The sequence below is a fragment of the Macaca nemestrina genome, chromosome 8 (assembly GCF_043159975.1).
Source record: "Macaca nemestrina isolate mMacNem1 chromosome 8, mMacNem.hap1, whole genome shotgun sequence".
Classification (NCBI taxonomy): domain Eukaryota; kingdom Metazoa; phylum Chordata; class Mammalia; order Primates; family Cercopithecidae; genus Macaca; species Macaca nemestrina.
In genome coordinates, this window is record NC_092132.1 from 112509794 (window position 1) to 112527113 (window position 17320).

The window sequence follows — 17320 nt, forward strand, 5'->3', positions numbered from 1 at the left end:
AATAAGGATAAATTGAAAAAATATTACATTAAACTCTCATATACCCACCATCTATATTTTACAACTAATATTTTACTGTCCTTGTTTTATTACATATCTTTCCACTGTTGACCCCTCTATGCATAATCTCTACATTGTGCACACCAAAGTAAGTTGCAGCATCAGTGGATTTACTCCTGAATCTCCCATTTAGTTTTCATTTTAGATTTACATAATTTCCATTTCTAAAAGGTCCATTTACTCCTCTTTCATATATATTCAGTCATTTCTGATGGTCTCTTGATCATCACTTCTCTTTCCAATTCCTTTCATTTCTTAAACATCTTAGAGATATTTACTTTATAGTCTATATCTGAAGTTCTCAGATTTGGCAATTAAAAATATAGAATGGGCCAGGCATGGTGGCTCATGCCTATATTCCCAGCACTTTGGGAGGCTGAGGCAGGTGGATTGCTTGAGGTCAGGAGTTTGAGACCAGCCTGGCCAACATAGTGAAACATCGCCTCTACTAAGAATACAAAACTTAGCCAAGTATGGTGGTGCATGCCTGTAATCCCTACTCAAGAGGCTAAGGCATAAGAATCGCTTGAACCGGGGAGGTAGAGACTGCAGTGAGCCGAGACTGGGTCACTGCACTCCAGCCTGGGCAACAGAGCGAGATCCTGTCTCAAAAAAAATAAACAAATAAAAATTAAAAAAATAAAAAAACAGAACATAGGCCAGGTGTGGTGGCACAGGGCTGTAATCCCAGTGCTTTCAGAGGCTGGGGTGGGAGGATCACTTGAGCCAGGGAGGTCAAGTTTCCAGTGAGCCATGGTCCCCCCACTGGACTCCAGCCTGGGCAACAGAGTAAGATCCTGTCTCAAAAAATACATAATTTTTTAAAAAATAATAAAAACACAAATACAGAATACCAAATTAAATTTGAATTTCAGGTAATTAACAAATAATGTTTTAGTATAAGTTTGTCCAAAATATTGTGTGGGACATACTTAGGCTAAACATTTATTCATTGCTTATCTGAAATTCAAAGTTAGCTGGGAACCAATATTTTATTTGGATATTATCTGTTAACTCCATATCTGAAGGCTCTATAGGGCTGATTGGTTTGTATTGCTGAATCTTACTCACGAAAACCTGTTTCCTTGTGTATTTTGTGATTTGGAGGTTGCTAGCTCATCTTTTTCAAAATTTCTCTTTCACACTTCTTTCATGCCTAGATAGAGGGTACATTCCTCCACGGAGCTGCATCTGCTTCTTCCAGGTGTCTGGGGCATTGCAGATCTGGTCCACCTCTTTTTATTTTTTTCAAGACAGAGTCTCACTCTGTTGCCCAGTCTAGAGTGCAGTGGTACGATCGTGGCTCACTATAGCCTCAACCTCCTGGGCTCCAGTGATCCTCCCACCTCAGCTCCCAGAGTAGCTAGGACTACGGGCACATGCCATCACAGCCAGTTAATTTTTGTATTTTTAGTAGAGACGGGTTTTACCATGTTGCCCAGGCTGGTCTCAAACTTTTCAGCTCAAGCGATCTGCCCACCTTGCCTTGGCCTCACAAAGTGCTGGGATTACAGGTGTGAGCCACAGCACCTGACCTCTCCTTTTTTTTTTTTTTTTTTTTTTTTTTTGAGACAGAGTCTCACTCTGTCACTCAGGTTAGAGTACAGTGGCGTGATCTCAGCTCACTGCAAACTCTGCCTCCTGGGTTCAAGTGATTCTCATGTCTCAGCCTCCTGAGTAGCTGGGACTACAGACATGCACCATCACACCCAGGTAATTTTTGTATTTTTAGTAGAGACGGGGTTTCACCATGTTGGCTAGGCTGATCTTGAACTCCTGACCTCAAGTGATCCACCCGCCTTGGCCTCCCAAAGTGCTGGGATTATAGGTGTGAGCCACACACCTGGCCTGAGGACTAATTCTGGCTTTCAAATTTTATCATTTAAGAATACACCTCATTAGGCTATAGCTGCCATAGATAGTGATTCCTCAGATGGATACGGGCAAAGCAAATTGAAGACCTTCTGGAAAGAATTCACCATTCTAGATGCCATTAAGAACATTTGTGATTCATGAGAAGAGATCAAAATATCAGCATTAACAGGAGTTTGGAAGAAGTCAACCCTCACGGATGACTTTGAGGGGTTCATGACTTCAACAGAGGAAGTAACTGTGGATGTGGTGGAAATAGCAAGAGAAGTAGAATTAGAAGTGGAGTCTACAGATGCAACTGAATTGCTGCAATCGTGTGATCAAACTTGAAACAGATGAAGAGTTGCTTCTTATGGATGAACAAAGAAAGTGGTTTCTGGAGATAGAATCTACTCCTGGTGAAGATGCTGTGAACATTGTTGAAATGACAACAAAGGATTTAGTATATTACACAAATTAATAATTAAAGCAGCAGCAGGCTTTGAGAGGATCAGCTCTAATTTTGAAAGTTCTCCTGTGGGTAAAATGCTATCAGACAGCGTCACAGGCTACAGAGAAATCTTTAGCTCAAGAGGAGTCAATCTATGTGGCAAACTCCATTGTTGTCTTATTCTAAGAAATTGCCACAGCCCCCTCAACCTTAAGTACCCATCACCACGATCAGCCAGCAGACCCTCCACCAGCAAAATCATTACAACCCACTGAAAGCTCAGATGATTGTCACATTTTTAAGCAATAAAGTATTTTTAAATTAAAGTATGGGCCGGGTGCAGTGGCTCACACTTGTATTCCCAGCACTTTGGGATGCTGAGGTGGGCAGATCACCTGAGGTCAGGAGTTTGAGACCAGCCTGGCCAACACAGTGAAACCCCATCTCTACTAAAAATACAAAAATTAGCCGGGACTGGTGGTGGGCGCCTGTAATCCCAGCTACTCGAGATGCTGAGGCAGGAGAATCGTTTGTACCTGGGAGGCAGAGGTTGCAGTGAGCCGAGATTGTGCCATTGCACTCCAGCCTGGGCGACAGAGTGAGACTTTGTCTTAAAATAAATAAATAAATAAAATAAATAAACTATGTATTTTTTTAGACATAATGCTATTGCACACTCAATAGACTACATTATAGTGTAAACATAGCATTTATATGGACTGGGAAACCAAAATAATTTTTTGTGACTTGTTGTATTGTGATAATTTGGTTGATTGAGGTAATTTGGAACTGAACCCACAGTATTTCGGAGGTCTGCTGGTACTGCTGCCACAGGGCAGAGGCTGTGGGTCGCTATGCAGCAACTTCAGTGTTACTCCCTGCCCTCCATGGACTTCTGTGCTGCTTTGCTCCTGGCATCAAAGAAATTCCACCTGCATTCTTCAGATGCATCCATTTATTTAAATGAGCGATTTTAAGATTTTGGTGGGATTTTTAGATCTTTTGTAGACCCTCTGGTTAGCCTTATTGCTGGCAACCTGTGTTCTTTATTCATCAGATGGTCTTTTGATTTTATAAAGAGTTGTTTCCGGAGTTGTTAAATATGGAGATCTATCCAGGCAGACCCTATCTGATTGCTAACATCTATAAGAAAAAATAAGCAGAATTCCTTTCACAATTCTATCTTACCTTGAGAAGTTAATCTTTTTTCTGGGTGTGCCACATGGTAGAAAAGTAAATCAATTAAAGTAGCCACATTAAAAAGAAACAAAAAACCAACCAAGACAGTGCAACTGGAATGACCAGCTTCACCAGTTCAGTCACACACACAAAGTCACATCCCTGTAGTATTCAAAGTAATCTACCTTACCGGAGAGAGAACTGGAGACCCTGATCAGTCCACTAGTGATCCCCATTTCCATTGCTACAGAGCCCACTCCCTACCCTGGGGTTCCTCAGGTACAGGCTCTTTATTTCTTCTCCAGGCACCCTGCCTCTTCTAGTCACACTCTCCCGCATGGCCTGGATGCCTGCATCAGGAGGCGTGGCATGACAACGTTCCTGTTTACCCTGCTACCCTCATCATCCAGTCTGGGTTTTGGTTCAGATTCCCATTCCCTCATAACAAGCAACTGCCTGTAGACACTTGAGATCTTTTCCTGATAGAGGACCCCCAGGCAGGCCTGGAATAATCTAATAACATTGTACCTCAAGACAGGAGGAATGTGTGCATGAGAGTCTCAATCCTGTAATGCCCTGGAGAAATTGGGACCATAAGCAAAATTTCCTTTTCACTTCACAGCATAGCAAGGAGTATTGGGAATGGCAGCCTTTATCCAATCATTTAAAAATGGTCACGCTACATCCTTATTCCAGGGTAATAAGGGGTTAATTAAGAAGCACCACTCGAGGCCCTGAGCAGGTAACTCACACCTGTAATCCCAGCACTTTGGGTGGCCAGGGCGGGTGGATCACTTGAGGTCAGGAGTTTGAGACCCTGTGTCTACTAAAAATAAAAATAAAAAAATTAGCCAGGCATGGTGGCACACACCAGTAATCTCAGCTACTTGGGAGGCTAAGCCACAAGAATCACTTGAACCCAGGAGGCAGAGGTTGCAGTGAGCTGAGATCATACCACTGCACTCCAGCCTGGGTAACAGAGCAAGACAATCAAAAAAAAAAAAAAAAAAAAAACACTCAAATGATTGCATTGTCTCAGAAAAAAAATTTACTCCCAAGATGAGGTGCCTTATGATCTCCAGCACTAGATGTAAAAGCAAATGGAAACTTGTATTTATGTATTTATTTATTTTTAATTTTAATTTTTTGAAAAGAAAAAGAATGATCTTAAATCAATAACATCACTTTCCAGCTTAATAACCTGGGGTGGGGGGGGGGAGAACAAACTAAACCCAAAGCAAGAAGAAAGAAGGAGAAAATGAAGGCTAGAGTGGGAATAAATGAAATAGAGGAAAGAAAAATAACAGAAAATACAGCCTGGGTAACGTGGTGAGATCCAATTTCTAAAAAAATTAGCTGGGCTTGGTGGCACATACCTGTAGTCCCAGCTATTTGGGAGGCTGGGGTGGGAGGATTGCTTGAACCCAGGAGGTAGAGCCTGCAGTGAGTGGAGATCGCACCTCTGTAGTTCAGCCTGGGTGACAAAGTGAGACACTGTCTTAAAAAAAAAGAAAGAGGCCAGGCAAGGTGGCTCACACCTGTAATCCCAGCCCTTCGGGAGGCTGAGGCACGTGGGATCACCTGAGGTCAGGAGTTTGAGACCAGCCTAGCTAACATAGTGAAACCCCGTTCCTACTAAAAATACAAAAAATTAGCTGGGTATGGTGGTGCGCGCCTGTAATCCTAGCTACTCGGGGGGCTGAGGCAGAAGAATCGCTTGAACCCGGAAGGTAGAGTTTGCAGTGAGCCAAGATCACGCCACTGCACTCTAGCAGCTTGGCAACAAAAGTGAAACTCCATCTCAAACAAAAAAAAAAAGAAAGAAGGAAGGAAGGAAGGAAGGAAGGAAGGAAGGAAGGAAGGAAGGAAGGAAAGAAGGAAGGAGAAAAGAAAAGAAAAAAAATAAACGAAACCAAAAGTTGTTTCTCTTCAAAAGATCAGCAAAATTGATAAGCCTTCAGTTAGACCAAGGAATTAAAAAGAGACAGAAAACTTAAACTCCTAATTTTTAAAAAAAATTTTAAATTTATTTTTATTTTTTATCTTTTTTGAGACGGAGTTTTACTCTTGTCGCCCGGGCTGGAGTGCAATGGCACGATCTTGGCTTACTGCAACCTCCACCTCCCAGATTCAAGCCATTCTCCTGCCTCAGCCTTCTGATTAGCTGGGATTACAGACGCAGTTGGCTAAATTACCGGCTAATTTTTGTATTTTCAGTAGAGATGGGATTCCACCATGTCGGCCAGGCTGGTATCAAACTCCTGACCTCAGGTGATCTGCCTGCATCGGCCTCCCAAAGTGCTGGGATTACAGGTGTGAGTCACTGTGCCCAGCCTCAAACTACTAAAATTAGAACTGAAAAAGGGGACATCATTCCAACCGACAGGAGAAACAAAGGATTAAAAGGGAATACCATGAACAACTGTATGTCAACAAATTAGACAATTTGGATGAAATGGACACATTTCTAGAAAGACACAAAGTACAAAAACTGAATCAAGAAAAACCAGAAGATCTGAATAGGCCTATAACAAGTTAAAAAATTGAATTAGTAACTTTAAAACTTCCCGCAAAGAAAAACTCGGGCACAGGCGACCGCACTGGTGAATTCTACCAAACACTTAAATAAGAATCATACCAATTATTTATAAACAATTCCAAAAAGCAGAAGAGGAAGTAGCTTCCCAGTTCATTCAATGAGAACAGTACTACTCTGATTCCAAAACCAGATGAAGATATACAAGGAAAAAAACCCTGCAGACCAATAGCGGTTATGAATATAGATGTAAAAATCCTCAACAAAACACTAGCAAGCTAAACGCAGAAACATATAAAAAGGATTATACATCATGACCACGTGGGAACTATCCTGGGAATGCTAGGTTGATTTAAGATCTAAGAGTCAATTATTGGAATATTACAAATTAATAGAATCAAGGGCAAAAACCACTTGATCATTTCAATAAATGCAGACAAAGCAAGTGACAAAATCTGACACCTTTTCATGATAAAAATGCTTAAAAAAAAAGGATAGAAAAGTCTTCCTCAACCTGATAATGGATAGAAGAAAGCTATAAAAACCCAATGGTGGCCAGGCGCAGTGGCTCATGGTTGTAATCTCAGCACATTGGGAGGCCAAGGCGGGTGGATTACCTGAGGTCAGGAGTTTGAGACCAGCCTGGCCAACCTGGTGAAACCCTGTCTCTATTAAAAATACAAAAATTAGCCAGGCATGGTGGCATGTACCTCTAATCCCAGCTACTGCTACTCGGGAGGCTGAAGCAAGAGAATTGCTTGAACTTGGGAGGTGGAGGTTGCAGTGAGCCAAGATTGCACCACTGCTCTCCAGCCTGGGTGACAGAGTAAGACTGAGTCTCAGAAAACAAAAACAGCCAGGTGCAGTGGCTCACGCCTGTAATCCCAGGACTTTGGGAGGCCGAGGCAGGCAGATCACAGGTCAGGAATTTGAGATCAGCCTGGCCAACATGGTGAAACTCCATCTCTACTAAAAATACAAAACTTAGCCAGGCGTGGTGGCAGGCGCCTGTAATTCCAGCTACTTGGGAGGCTGAGGCAGGACAATCGCTTGAGCCTGGGAGGTGGAGGTTGCAGTGAGCCGAGATTGCACTATTGCACTCCAGCCTGGGAGACAAGAGCAAGTCTTCGTCTCAAAAAACAAAAAACAAAAAACAAACAACAACAACAACAACAACAAACCCCAGTGGTAAAAGACCAAATGTTTTCCCCTAAGACTGGCAAGAAGACAAGGATGTCCGCTCTAGCCACTTCTCTTTAACATTGTACTGGAGGTTCTAGCCATGCAAATTAGGCAAGACAAGGAAATAAAATGTATCTAACTTGGAAAAGAAAAGTAAAACTATTTCTATTTACAGATGACATGGTCTCGTATAGAGAAAATTCTAAGGAGTCCACGAAAATCATTAGCCCTAATAACCAAGTTCAGCAAGTTTGCAGGATACAAGATCAATAACAAAAATCAACTATTTTTATACATTAGCGATTAACATTCTAAATATGAAATTAAGAAGTCAGTTCCGGCTGGGCTTGGTGGCTCATGCCTGTAATCCCAGCACTTTGGGAAGCCGAGGCGGGTGCATCATGAGGTCAAGAGATCAAGACCATCCTGGCCAACATGGTGAAATCCCATCTCTACTAAAAATACAAAAATTAGCCGGGCATGGTGGCACGCGCCTGTAATCCAGCTATTTGAGAGGCTGAGGCAGGAGAATTGTTTGAACCCAGGAGGCGGAGGTTGCAGTGAGCCAAGATCGGCCACTGCACTCTGGCCTAGTGACAGAGCAAGACTCCGTCAAAAAAAAAAAAAAAAGAAGTCAATTCCGTTTATAATGGCATTAAAAAGAATAAAATCCTTAGGTATAAATTTAACAACAGAGGTGTAAGACTTGTACATGCAGAACTATAAAATGTTGAAAGAAATTTAATAAGATCTCAATAGGCTGGGTGTGTGGCTTGTGTCTGTATCCCAGCATTTCAGGAGGCCAAGGTGGGCGGATCACTTGAGGTCAGGAGTTTGAGACCAGCCTGGCCAACATGGTGAAACCCCATCTCTACTAAAAGTACAAAAAAATTAGCCCTGGTGTGGTGGCGGGCACCTGTAATCCCAGCTACTTGGGAGGCTGAGGCAGGAGAATCACTTGAACCTGGGAGAGAGAGGTTGCTGTGAGCTGAGATCACGCCACTGCACTCCAGCCTGGGCGACAGAGTGAGACTGTCTTGAAAAAAGAAAGAAAGAAAGAAAGAAAGAAAGAAAGAAGAAAGAAAGAAAGAAAGAAAGAAAGAAAGAAAGAAAGAAAGAAAGAAAGAAAGGAAGGAAGGAAGGAAGGAAGGAAGGAAGGAAGGAAGGAAGGAAGGAAGAAGGAAGGAAGGAAGGAAGGAAGGAAGGAAGGAAGGAAGGAAGGAAGGAAGGTCACAATAAATGAGAAGACCTCACATGTTCATGGATGGGAAAATTTAATATTGTTAAGATGGCAATACTCCCCAAAGTGGTCTACAGATTCAGTGCAATCTCTACATCGAAAAATTCCAGCTGGCTTTTTTGCAGAAATGTACAAACTGACCCTAAAATTCTCATGGAATTCAAGGGACCCAGAAGAGCCAAGACCACTTGTAAAAAGAACAAAGGAGCCAGGCACGGTTCACAGCTATAGTCTCAGCTATTTGGGAGGCTGAGCCTGGGGGACTGCTTGAGACTAAGAGTTTGAGGCCAGCTGTGTCTTTACAAAAGAAGGAAGGAAGGAAGGAAGGAAGGAAGGAAGGAAGGAAGGAAGGAAGGAAGGAAGGAAGGAAGGAAGGGAGGGAGGGAGGGAGGGAGGGAGGGAGGGAGGGAGGGAAGGGGGAGGGAGGGAGGGAGGGGGAGGGATGGAGGGAAGAAGGAAGGAGAGAGAAAGAAAGAGAAAGAAAGAAAAATAAGACACAATTTACAAATTCAACATGTGTTATAAGGCTTCAATAATCAAGATGGTGAGGTATTGGCACACAGGCAGGCATGTAGATCTATGAAACAGAAATAAACCTTTACATTTCTGGTAAATTGATTTTGGAAAATGGTCTCAAAACTATTTAACAGGGAAATAATAGTGTATTCAACAAATTGTACTAGAAAAACTAGGTATCCTCATGCAAAAGAATGAAGCTAGATCTCTATTTCACACTGTACACAAGACATAACTCAAAATGGATCAAAGACCTAAATGAGAGCTTACTATAAAACTGTTATAAGAGGCTGGGTATAGTGGCTCATGCCTGTAATCCCAGTACTTTGGGAGGCCGAGGCTGGTGGATCACCTGAGGTCAAAACTTTGAGACCAGCCTGACCAATATGGTGAAACCCCGTCTCTACTAAAATTACAAAAAAATAAGCTAGGCGTGGTGGCGTGCACCTGTAGTCCCAGCTACTTGGGGGGCTGAGGCAGGAGAATCACTTGAACCCAGGAGAAGGAGGTTGCAGTGAGTTGAGATCACGCCACTGCACTCCAGCCTGGGCGACAGAGCAAGACTCTGTCTCAAAAAACAAACAAACAAAAAAACACTGTTATAAGAAAACAGGAATAAATCGTCATGACCTTCAGTTGGGCAATGGTTTCTTACCTATGACTTCGAAAACACAAGCAATACAAGAAAAAAATAATTTGGACTTCATGAGAATTAAAAACTTGTGTTGCAAATGATTCCATCAAGAAAGCAAAAAGATGCCGGGCATGGTGGCTCACACCTGTAATCCCAGAACTTTGGGAGGCTGGGGCGGGCAGATCACGAAGTCAGCAGTTTGAGACCAGCCTGGCCAAGATGGTGAAACCCCGTCTCTACTAAAAATACAAAAATTAGCTGGGCATGGTGGTGGGCGCCTGTAATCCCAGCTACTCGGGAGGCTGAGGCGGTAGAATCGCTTGAACCCGGGAGGCGGAGGTTGCAGTGAGCCGAGATCGTGCCATTGCACTCCAGCCTGGGTGACAGAGCAAGACTCTGTCTCAAAAAAAGAAGAAGAAAAAAAAATCTCAGCAATAAAAAGACAACCCAATTTAAAATGGGCAAATGATTTGATTAGACTTTTCTCTAAAGAAGATACCTAATGGTAAATGAGCACATGAAAAGATGCTCGGCCTCACTAATCATTAGTGAAATCAACACTACAACAAGAGTCTGCTTTACACCCACTAGGATGACTATAATCAAAAATATGAACACGTTTTAAGGATGTGGAGAAATAGCAATCCTCAGAGCTTGTTGCTGGGAGTGTAAAATAGCGTAGACTCTTTGAAAAACAATTTGGTAATTCCTTAAAAATTTAAACATAGAGTTACACATAACCCAACAATTTCACTCCTAGGTATATACCCAAGAGAAATGAAAACATACATCCACATATAAACTTGTATTCAGATGAATGTCTGTAGCAGCATTATTCATGATTGCCCCAAACTGGGAACAACATAAATGTCCATCAACATGTGTTGATGGCTAAATAAAATGTGGTATAACCATACAGTGGAATATTATTCAGCTGCAAAAACAAAAAAAAATACTGCCTGGGTCCAGTAGCTCATGCCAGTAATCCCAGGACTTTAGGAGGCTGGGGTGGGAGGATCACTTGAGCCCAGGAGTTCAAGTCCAGCCTGGGCAACATGGTGAGGACCAATCTTTTCAAAAAATTAAAAAATTAGCCAGGTGTGGTGGTACAGCTACTTGGAAGGCTGAAGTGGGAGGATTATGTAAGCCCAAGAGGTCGAGGCTGCAGTGAGCTGTGATTGCACCACTGTACTCCAGCCTGGGCAACAGAGTGAGATCCCGTCTCCAAAAGAAAGAAAGAAAGAAGGAAAGAAAAAAGAAATAAAGTACTGATACCTGCTACATGCTACAATACAAATGAACTTTGAAACCATTATGCTAAGTGAAAGAACTGAGTCACAAAAAACACACATTGTATTCTGTATGATGCAATTTATGTGAAATGTCCAGAATAGGCAAATCTAGAGAGGTAAAGTTAGATGAATGCTTGTTAAGAGCCGGGTGTGTGGGTTGGAGGGGTAAAAGGGAGATAGGGAGTAATAGCTGATAGGCATGGTTTTTTTTTTTAGGGAGAATGAAAATATTCTAAAGTTATATCGGGGTGATAGCTGCACAACCCTGTGAACTTAGTAAAAAGCATTGAGCTGTAGGTTTTAAATGAGTCAATTTTATGGTATGTGACTTATAACTCAGAAGGTTGTTTCTTAAAAAAATAACTTCATCAATGAGGGGCAAGTAGAAGTCACATACCTCCAGAGGAAACAGAAAAGAAACTGCAAACTTTTCTGTGACATAAATGGTCTGTATCCTTCAAAAATGCCAGTATCATGAAGGACAAACAATGGTTGGGGAAATTTGCCAGATTAGGGACACGCCACATGTGATCCTGGACTGGATCCTAGAGAGAAAAATGTCTTAAAGGATATATTTGGGACAATTAACAAAATTAGAATGTAGACTATAGATGAGATTAAAGTATTGTGTCAATGTCAAATTTTCTGAACTTCATAACTGTACTATGGTTAGGTAAAAAAATATCTTGTTTTTTTCTCTTCTTTTTTGAGACAGGGGTCTCACTCTGTTACCCAGGCTGGAGTTCAGTGGCTCAATCTTGGCTCACTGCTCACTGGAGATAACGTGAGCTCCTGGGCACAAGTGATCCTCCCATATCAGCCTCCCAAGTAGCTAGGATGACAGGTGTGCACCACCACACCTGGCTAATTTTTATTTTTTGTAGAGCTGGGGTGTCCTATGTTGCCCAGGCTCTTGAACTCCAAGCCTCAAGCGATCCTCCTGTCTCAGCTCCCAAAACGGTGGGATTATAGGAGTGAGCCACTGTGCCTGGCCAATATCTTTGTTATAAAGAAGAAACCCTAAAGTCAGAGGCATGATGTCTGCAATCTACTCTACCATGGAGAGAGTAAAAATCAACACAAAAGGAATATATACATGTTTACATCAAATTATTATATCTTACTATATACACACATAAACTTATGTGTATATATGTACATAAAACAATATAAAACATGTAACCAAATATAATATACATACACACACACGTATACACAGAGAGAATTATGACAAACAGATAAACTTCAAAAAAATCTTTGGATAAAAGATACACAAAATTTTCTCTAAATTATTCTTGTAACTTTCCCACATGTTTGAAGTAATTACAAAATAAAAAGGATTTATAATATAAATCTATGGGGGCCAGGTGTGGAGGCTCACATCTGTATTCCCAGCATTTAGGGAGGCTGAGGGGGAGGATTGCTTGAGTCCAGGAGTTTGAGACCAGTCTGGGAAACATAGCAAGACCCTGTCTCTGTAAAACTTTAAAAATTGGCCCGGCATGGTGGCTCATGCCTGTAATCCCAGCACTTTGGGAGGTCGAGGTGCGGGGTTGGGGGGGATCACGAGGCAGGAGTTTTCGACCAGCCTGGCCAACATTGTGAAACCCTCATCTCTACTAAAAATACAAAAATTAGCCAAGTCTGGTGGCGGGCGTCACGTAATCACAGCTACTTGGGAGGCTGAGGCAGGAGAATCGCTTGAAACCAGGAGGCGGAGTTTGTGGTGAGCTGAGATCGCACCATTGCACTCCAACCTGGGCGACAGAGCGAGACGCTGTCTCAATAAAAAACAAAAAACAAAAAACAAACAAACAAAAACTTTAAAAATTAGCTAGGTGTGGTGGTGTACACCTCTGGTTCCAGCTACTCCAGAGGCTGAGGCAGGAGGATCCCTTGAGCCCAGGGGTGAGCTGCAGCTAGCTATGATCACACCACTGTAGTCCAGCCTAAGTGACAGGGGAAGGCCTCAAAAAGCCTGAGTCCAACTTTAAAGAGTTTCCTCTTTTATTTAAAACAAAAAAACAAACAAACAAACCAACAAACACACAGCGCTTCCCTTACCGTGCTTGCTGAGCTCCCGCGCCCGCGGAGCTCGCGCCAGGCTCCTGGGAAAGGACGGGGCGTGTTACTCGGGAGCAGCTGCTCCAGTGCTCCTCCAGGCCCTGATCGGGCTAAGCCGGCGGCCTCCCTCCCTTCACCTTTCCTTTCTTGGCGGGACCCTGCGGCGGGCGAGTGACTGCGACCACGCCTGAAAGGCGACTCTTCTGATTCAAGATGACCAATGATTCAAGAAGAACCTCTTCCCAAGAAAGTTCGACTGAGTGAAACAGACTTCAAAGTTATGGCAAGAGATGAGTTAATTCTAAGATGGAAACAATATGAAGCATATGTACAAGCTTTGGAGGGCAAGTACACAGAGCTTAACTCTAATGATGTAACTAGCCTAACAGAGTCTGAAGAAAAACTAAAGCAACAACAGCAGGGTCTGCACGCGGGGAAAACATCCTGGTAATGCGACTAACAACCAAGGAACAACAGATGCAAGAGTGTACTACTCAAATCCAGTACCTCAAGCAAGTCCAGCAGCTGAGCCTTGCCCAGCTGAGATCAACAATGGTAGACCCAGCGATCAAACTTGGTTTTCCTAAAAATGAAAGGTGAACTGGAATAGACTAAAGATAAACTGGAACAAGCCCAAAATGAACTGAGTGCCTGGAATTTTACGCCTGACAGAGGCCTGATGGCGTCAGACTATTCCGAAGAAGTGGCCACCTCTGAAAAATTCCCCTTCTAGAACATGTAGACACTTGAGAAATGCTTCTGTTTGAAGAATATAGAGGGAGAAACAGAAGTCTTAAGTCTGTGGCACACTGTGTCTTCAGACTGTTTGAAGGAATGAAAACCTAGAGATTTTAAATCATGAATTGAACATGTAAAATTCCAGTAAAATGTAAAAATGGAATATGCATCGCTCTTAACCTTGAGCATAGTGACTTAGAGACACTGTGTATCAGTTTTGCCAATAAGACTGGACTTCATTATTGCTGTTGAACTTCTCGGTCAAAACTCAAATGAGGTGAATTTTGCCCTTAAAGGGTTTATTTGCTGAGAACCAACTTTTAATAGTCACGAGAGAATCAAATAATAGATGTCAGTATAAGGAGCGCATATATTTAACCATTTAGTTTGGGGCTCTATATTACTTGCTTGAGCCTTAATCAATGTGGTTTTATTCAATGGTTTGTTCTTTGAATGGTTGCAAAAACTGTAGATTATCTTACTGAGGACTGTACAAACATGAAGGTGTGGTATGAAACTTCAGGTTGAAACTGTTTGAAGCATTATAAACATTCATGTCACAACTAGATTGTATAAGGATATTAGCTGTGATGAGACTCACTGCATTATTTTTTTAGTGAATTTTATGAAATCCCCATTCCATTCAACAGGCACATGTTTAAAAGAGCATTGTCGTTGGTGTTAATGGGGGAATGTGTTCCTTCATTGTATTTGGCCCTTTTGTATTGCACTCTTGATATTAAATTAAATGTGCCTTGAAATAAACAAACACACACAAAAAATTTTTACACAAATATGACAAGGGGTTAATAGGTATTAAGTCTTTTTTTTTTTTTTTCCTTTTGAGATGGAGTCTTACTCTGTCACCCAGGCTGGAGTGCAGTGGCTCCATCTGGGCTGACCGAAACCTCCGCCTCCCGGGTTTAAGCGATTCTCCTGCCTCAGCCTCCAGAGTAGCTGGGATTACAGGCCTGAGCCACCACACCTGGCCCAATAGGTATGACTTCTGTCGTTATGATCTCATGTGGCACAGTGAAAGATGCAGGTACCTGAAGATCAAAGAGGGTTTCTCACATTGTATGGGCTAAGTTCCCCCAACTCTCCTTGTTTGCCTTACTTCCAAGAAAAGGGCAGTTCCGTGGGCTCTGCATGGTTTCTGGCCTTGACCCTAGCTGACTGCACAGAGAAAATCAGACCGCACAGAGAAAATCTTCTCCAAATGGAGCCTCCATCACCTGATTCACCTCTTTACGACCCCATATCTGGTGGATAAGGCTATTCTGGTTTGGCTTTTTTTGGACTATGGTGTAGGATTTTAGATTTATTCAAGTGATTTTTTTTAAACTATAAAATGTAACAAACACATGAGTATTTAAAAATATATATGTTCATTTTTGGGGATAACAATAATATAAACACCCATGTTCCATCCATCAGGCTACGAAATAGAGTAGTATCCCCCTCTCTCTGCCCCAAATCATCCCTTCCTTCCCCCTCCGCTCCTGACTTTTGTGATAACCATTCCTTTGCTTCTCTTCCTGGTCTTGATCCCCAACATGTATTTCCCTAAACAATACACTGTTCAACTCTGCCTGTTTTGAACTTTGTATAAATGGATCTTATTGTAATGGTTTTTTTTTTTTTCCTGCGACTTACTTATTTCACTCAATGTTATGTTTTTGATGAATTTTCCCTATTAAGGATATCTTGTTAAAATCTGCCTATTGAATTTAAAAAATAAATATTAATTCTGGATGGAGGGTCAATAGATGTTTGTTAAATTCTCTGCATTTCTAGGATTTTTCCTGCAAGTTAAATTACATTAAATTTAAAAGTGCATGCTTGGGTCTGCCTTTCAAAAAATTTTCTAGGCCGGGTGCAGTGGCTCATGCCTGTAATCCCAGTACTTTGGGAGGCCAAGGCAGCTGGATCATGAGGTCAGGAGTTCGAGACCAGCCTGGCCAAGATGGTGAAACCCCGTCTCTACTAAAAATACAAAAATTAGCTGGGCATGGTGGTAGGCGCCTGTAATCCCAGCTACTCAGGAGGCTGAGGCAGCAGAATTGCTTGAACCCGGGAGGCAGAGGTTGCAGTGAGCCGAGATGGCGCCACTGTACTCCAGCCTGGGTGACAGAGCAAGACTCTGTCTCAAATAATAATAATAATGATAATAATAATAATAAACTTTCTAGAGTCATGGATGAGGATGATTTGTCAATGTGTATGGCTGATAATCATGTTTTTCTGGGATTTTATACCTGACTACTTTTATGACCTTGAGCTATTTTAATCATGGATCAGTTGCTAGCCTTGTGGACCATTGGCTATATACTTAAACATTCTTTTATTTTTCTCTCTCTCTTTAAAGTAGGGAATAGGATTCACCCCGTCATTTTGTTGTGACATAACATTCTTTGAGGGAAGTTACTGATATTGGAAATCAGATTTAAAGAATCTAACAATTTTAAGATACATCATTTATTTAACACTTTCAGCTTTCTGAGAAAAAAAGAAGGAAAGGAGGGAGAGAGGGGGGAAAGAAAGAAAAAAGAAGAAAATGAAAAAAAGACCACCACAATGAATTTACAAATCCTCCCAAAGTGCATCATAGTATCAAGAAAACACAGTAATTGGCCAGGCGTGGTGGCTCACGCCTGTAATCCCAGCACTTCGGGAAGCCAAGGTGGGCGGATCATGAGGTCAAGAGATCAAGACCATCCTGGCAACATGGTGAAACCCTGTCTCTACTAAAAATACAAAAATTAGCTGGGCGTGGTGGCACGCGCCTGTAATCCCAGCTACTCGGGAGGCTGAGGTAGGAGAATCACTTGAACCTGGGAGGTGGAGGATGCAGTGAGCTGAGATCTTGTCACTGTACTCCAGCCTGGGTGACAGAGCAAGAGTCCATCTCAAAAAAAAAAAAAAAAAAAGAAAAAAAGAAAATATAGTAATTAACGCCTTCTGCCAGGATCACCGTCTTGGCCTGACTCCTTTTCTAACATGCCAAAGGACAGAAGAAGCCCTCTTTCCGGACCCTTCTGTTTCTCATAGAGAGGCTCAGCCTCTATCCTACGTGACTGGGAGAGTGGGTAGTTGCTAAGAACTTGGTAAAGTGGTAGAAATACAGTTAGACCAAGACAAGGGATTAATACAGTAGATTAAGCACATGCATCCCATTTTGTTCCCTTCTGAACTTTTACTAAAACAAGAATAAGAATATGCTTTTTTCTGTTGTTTTTTGAGACAAGGTCTCACTTTGTTGCTGAGGCTAGGGTACTGCGGCGCAATCATAACTCACTGCAGCCTTGAACTCCTGGGCTCGAGCGATCCTCCTGCCTCAGTCTGCCAAGTAGTGGGACTACAGGTGTGCATCACCATACCTGGCTATTTATTTTTAATTTTTTTGTAGAAATGGGGTCTCATTATGTTGCCCAGGCTGGTCTTGAACTCTTGGCTTCAAGTGATCCTCCCACCTCGGCCTCTCAGAATGCTGGGATGACAGGCATGAGTCAGCATTCCTGGCCAAAACAATACTTTTTAAAAGATGTAACAATAGTGAAGAGAATAGGAATGGAGG

The 17320-nt window shown here is 42.2% G+C and overlaps 1 long non-coding RNA gene and 1 pseudogene across 3 annotated transcripts in view; one reads left to right on the forward strand and one right to left on the reverse strand.

Moving 5' to 3' along the window:
- LOC139355856 (uncharacterized) overlaps positions 1-17320 on the reverse strand; it is an 89317-nt gene that overhangs the window by 47130 nt on the left and 24867 nt on the right. The window lies entirely within an intron of this gene.
- On the forward strand, positions 13192-14492 carry LOC105476531 (pre-mRNA-splicing regulator WTAP-like; annotated as a pseudogene).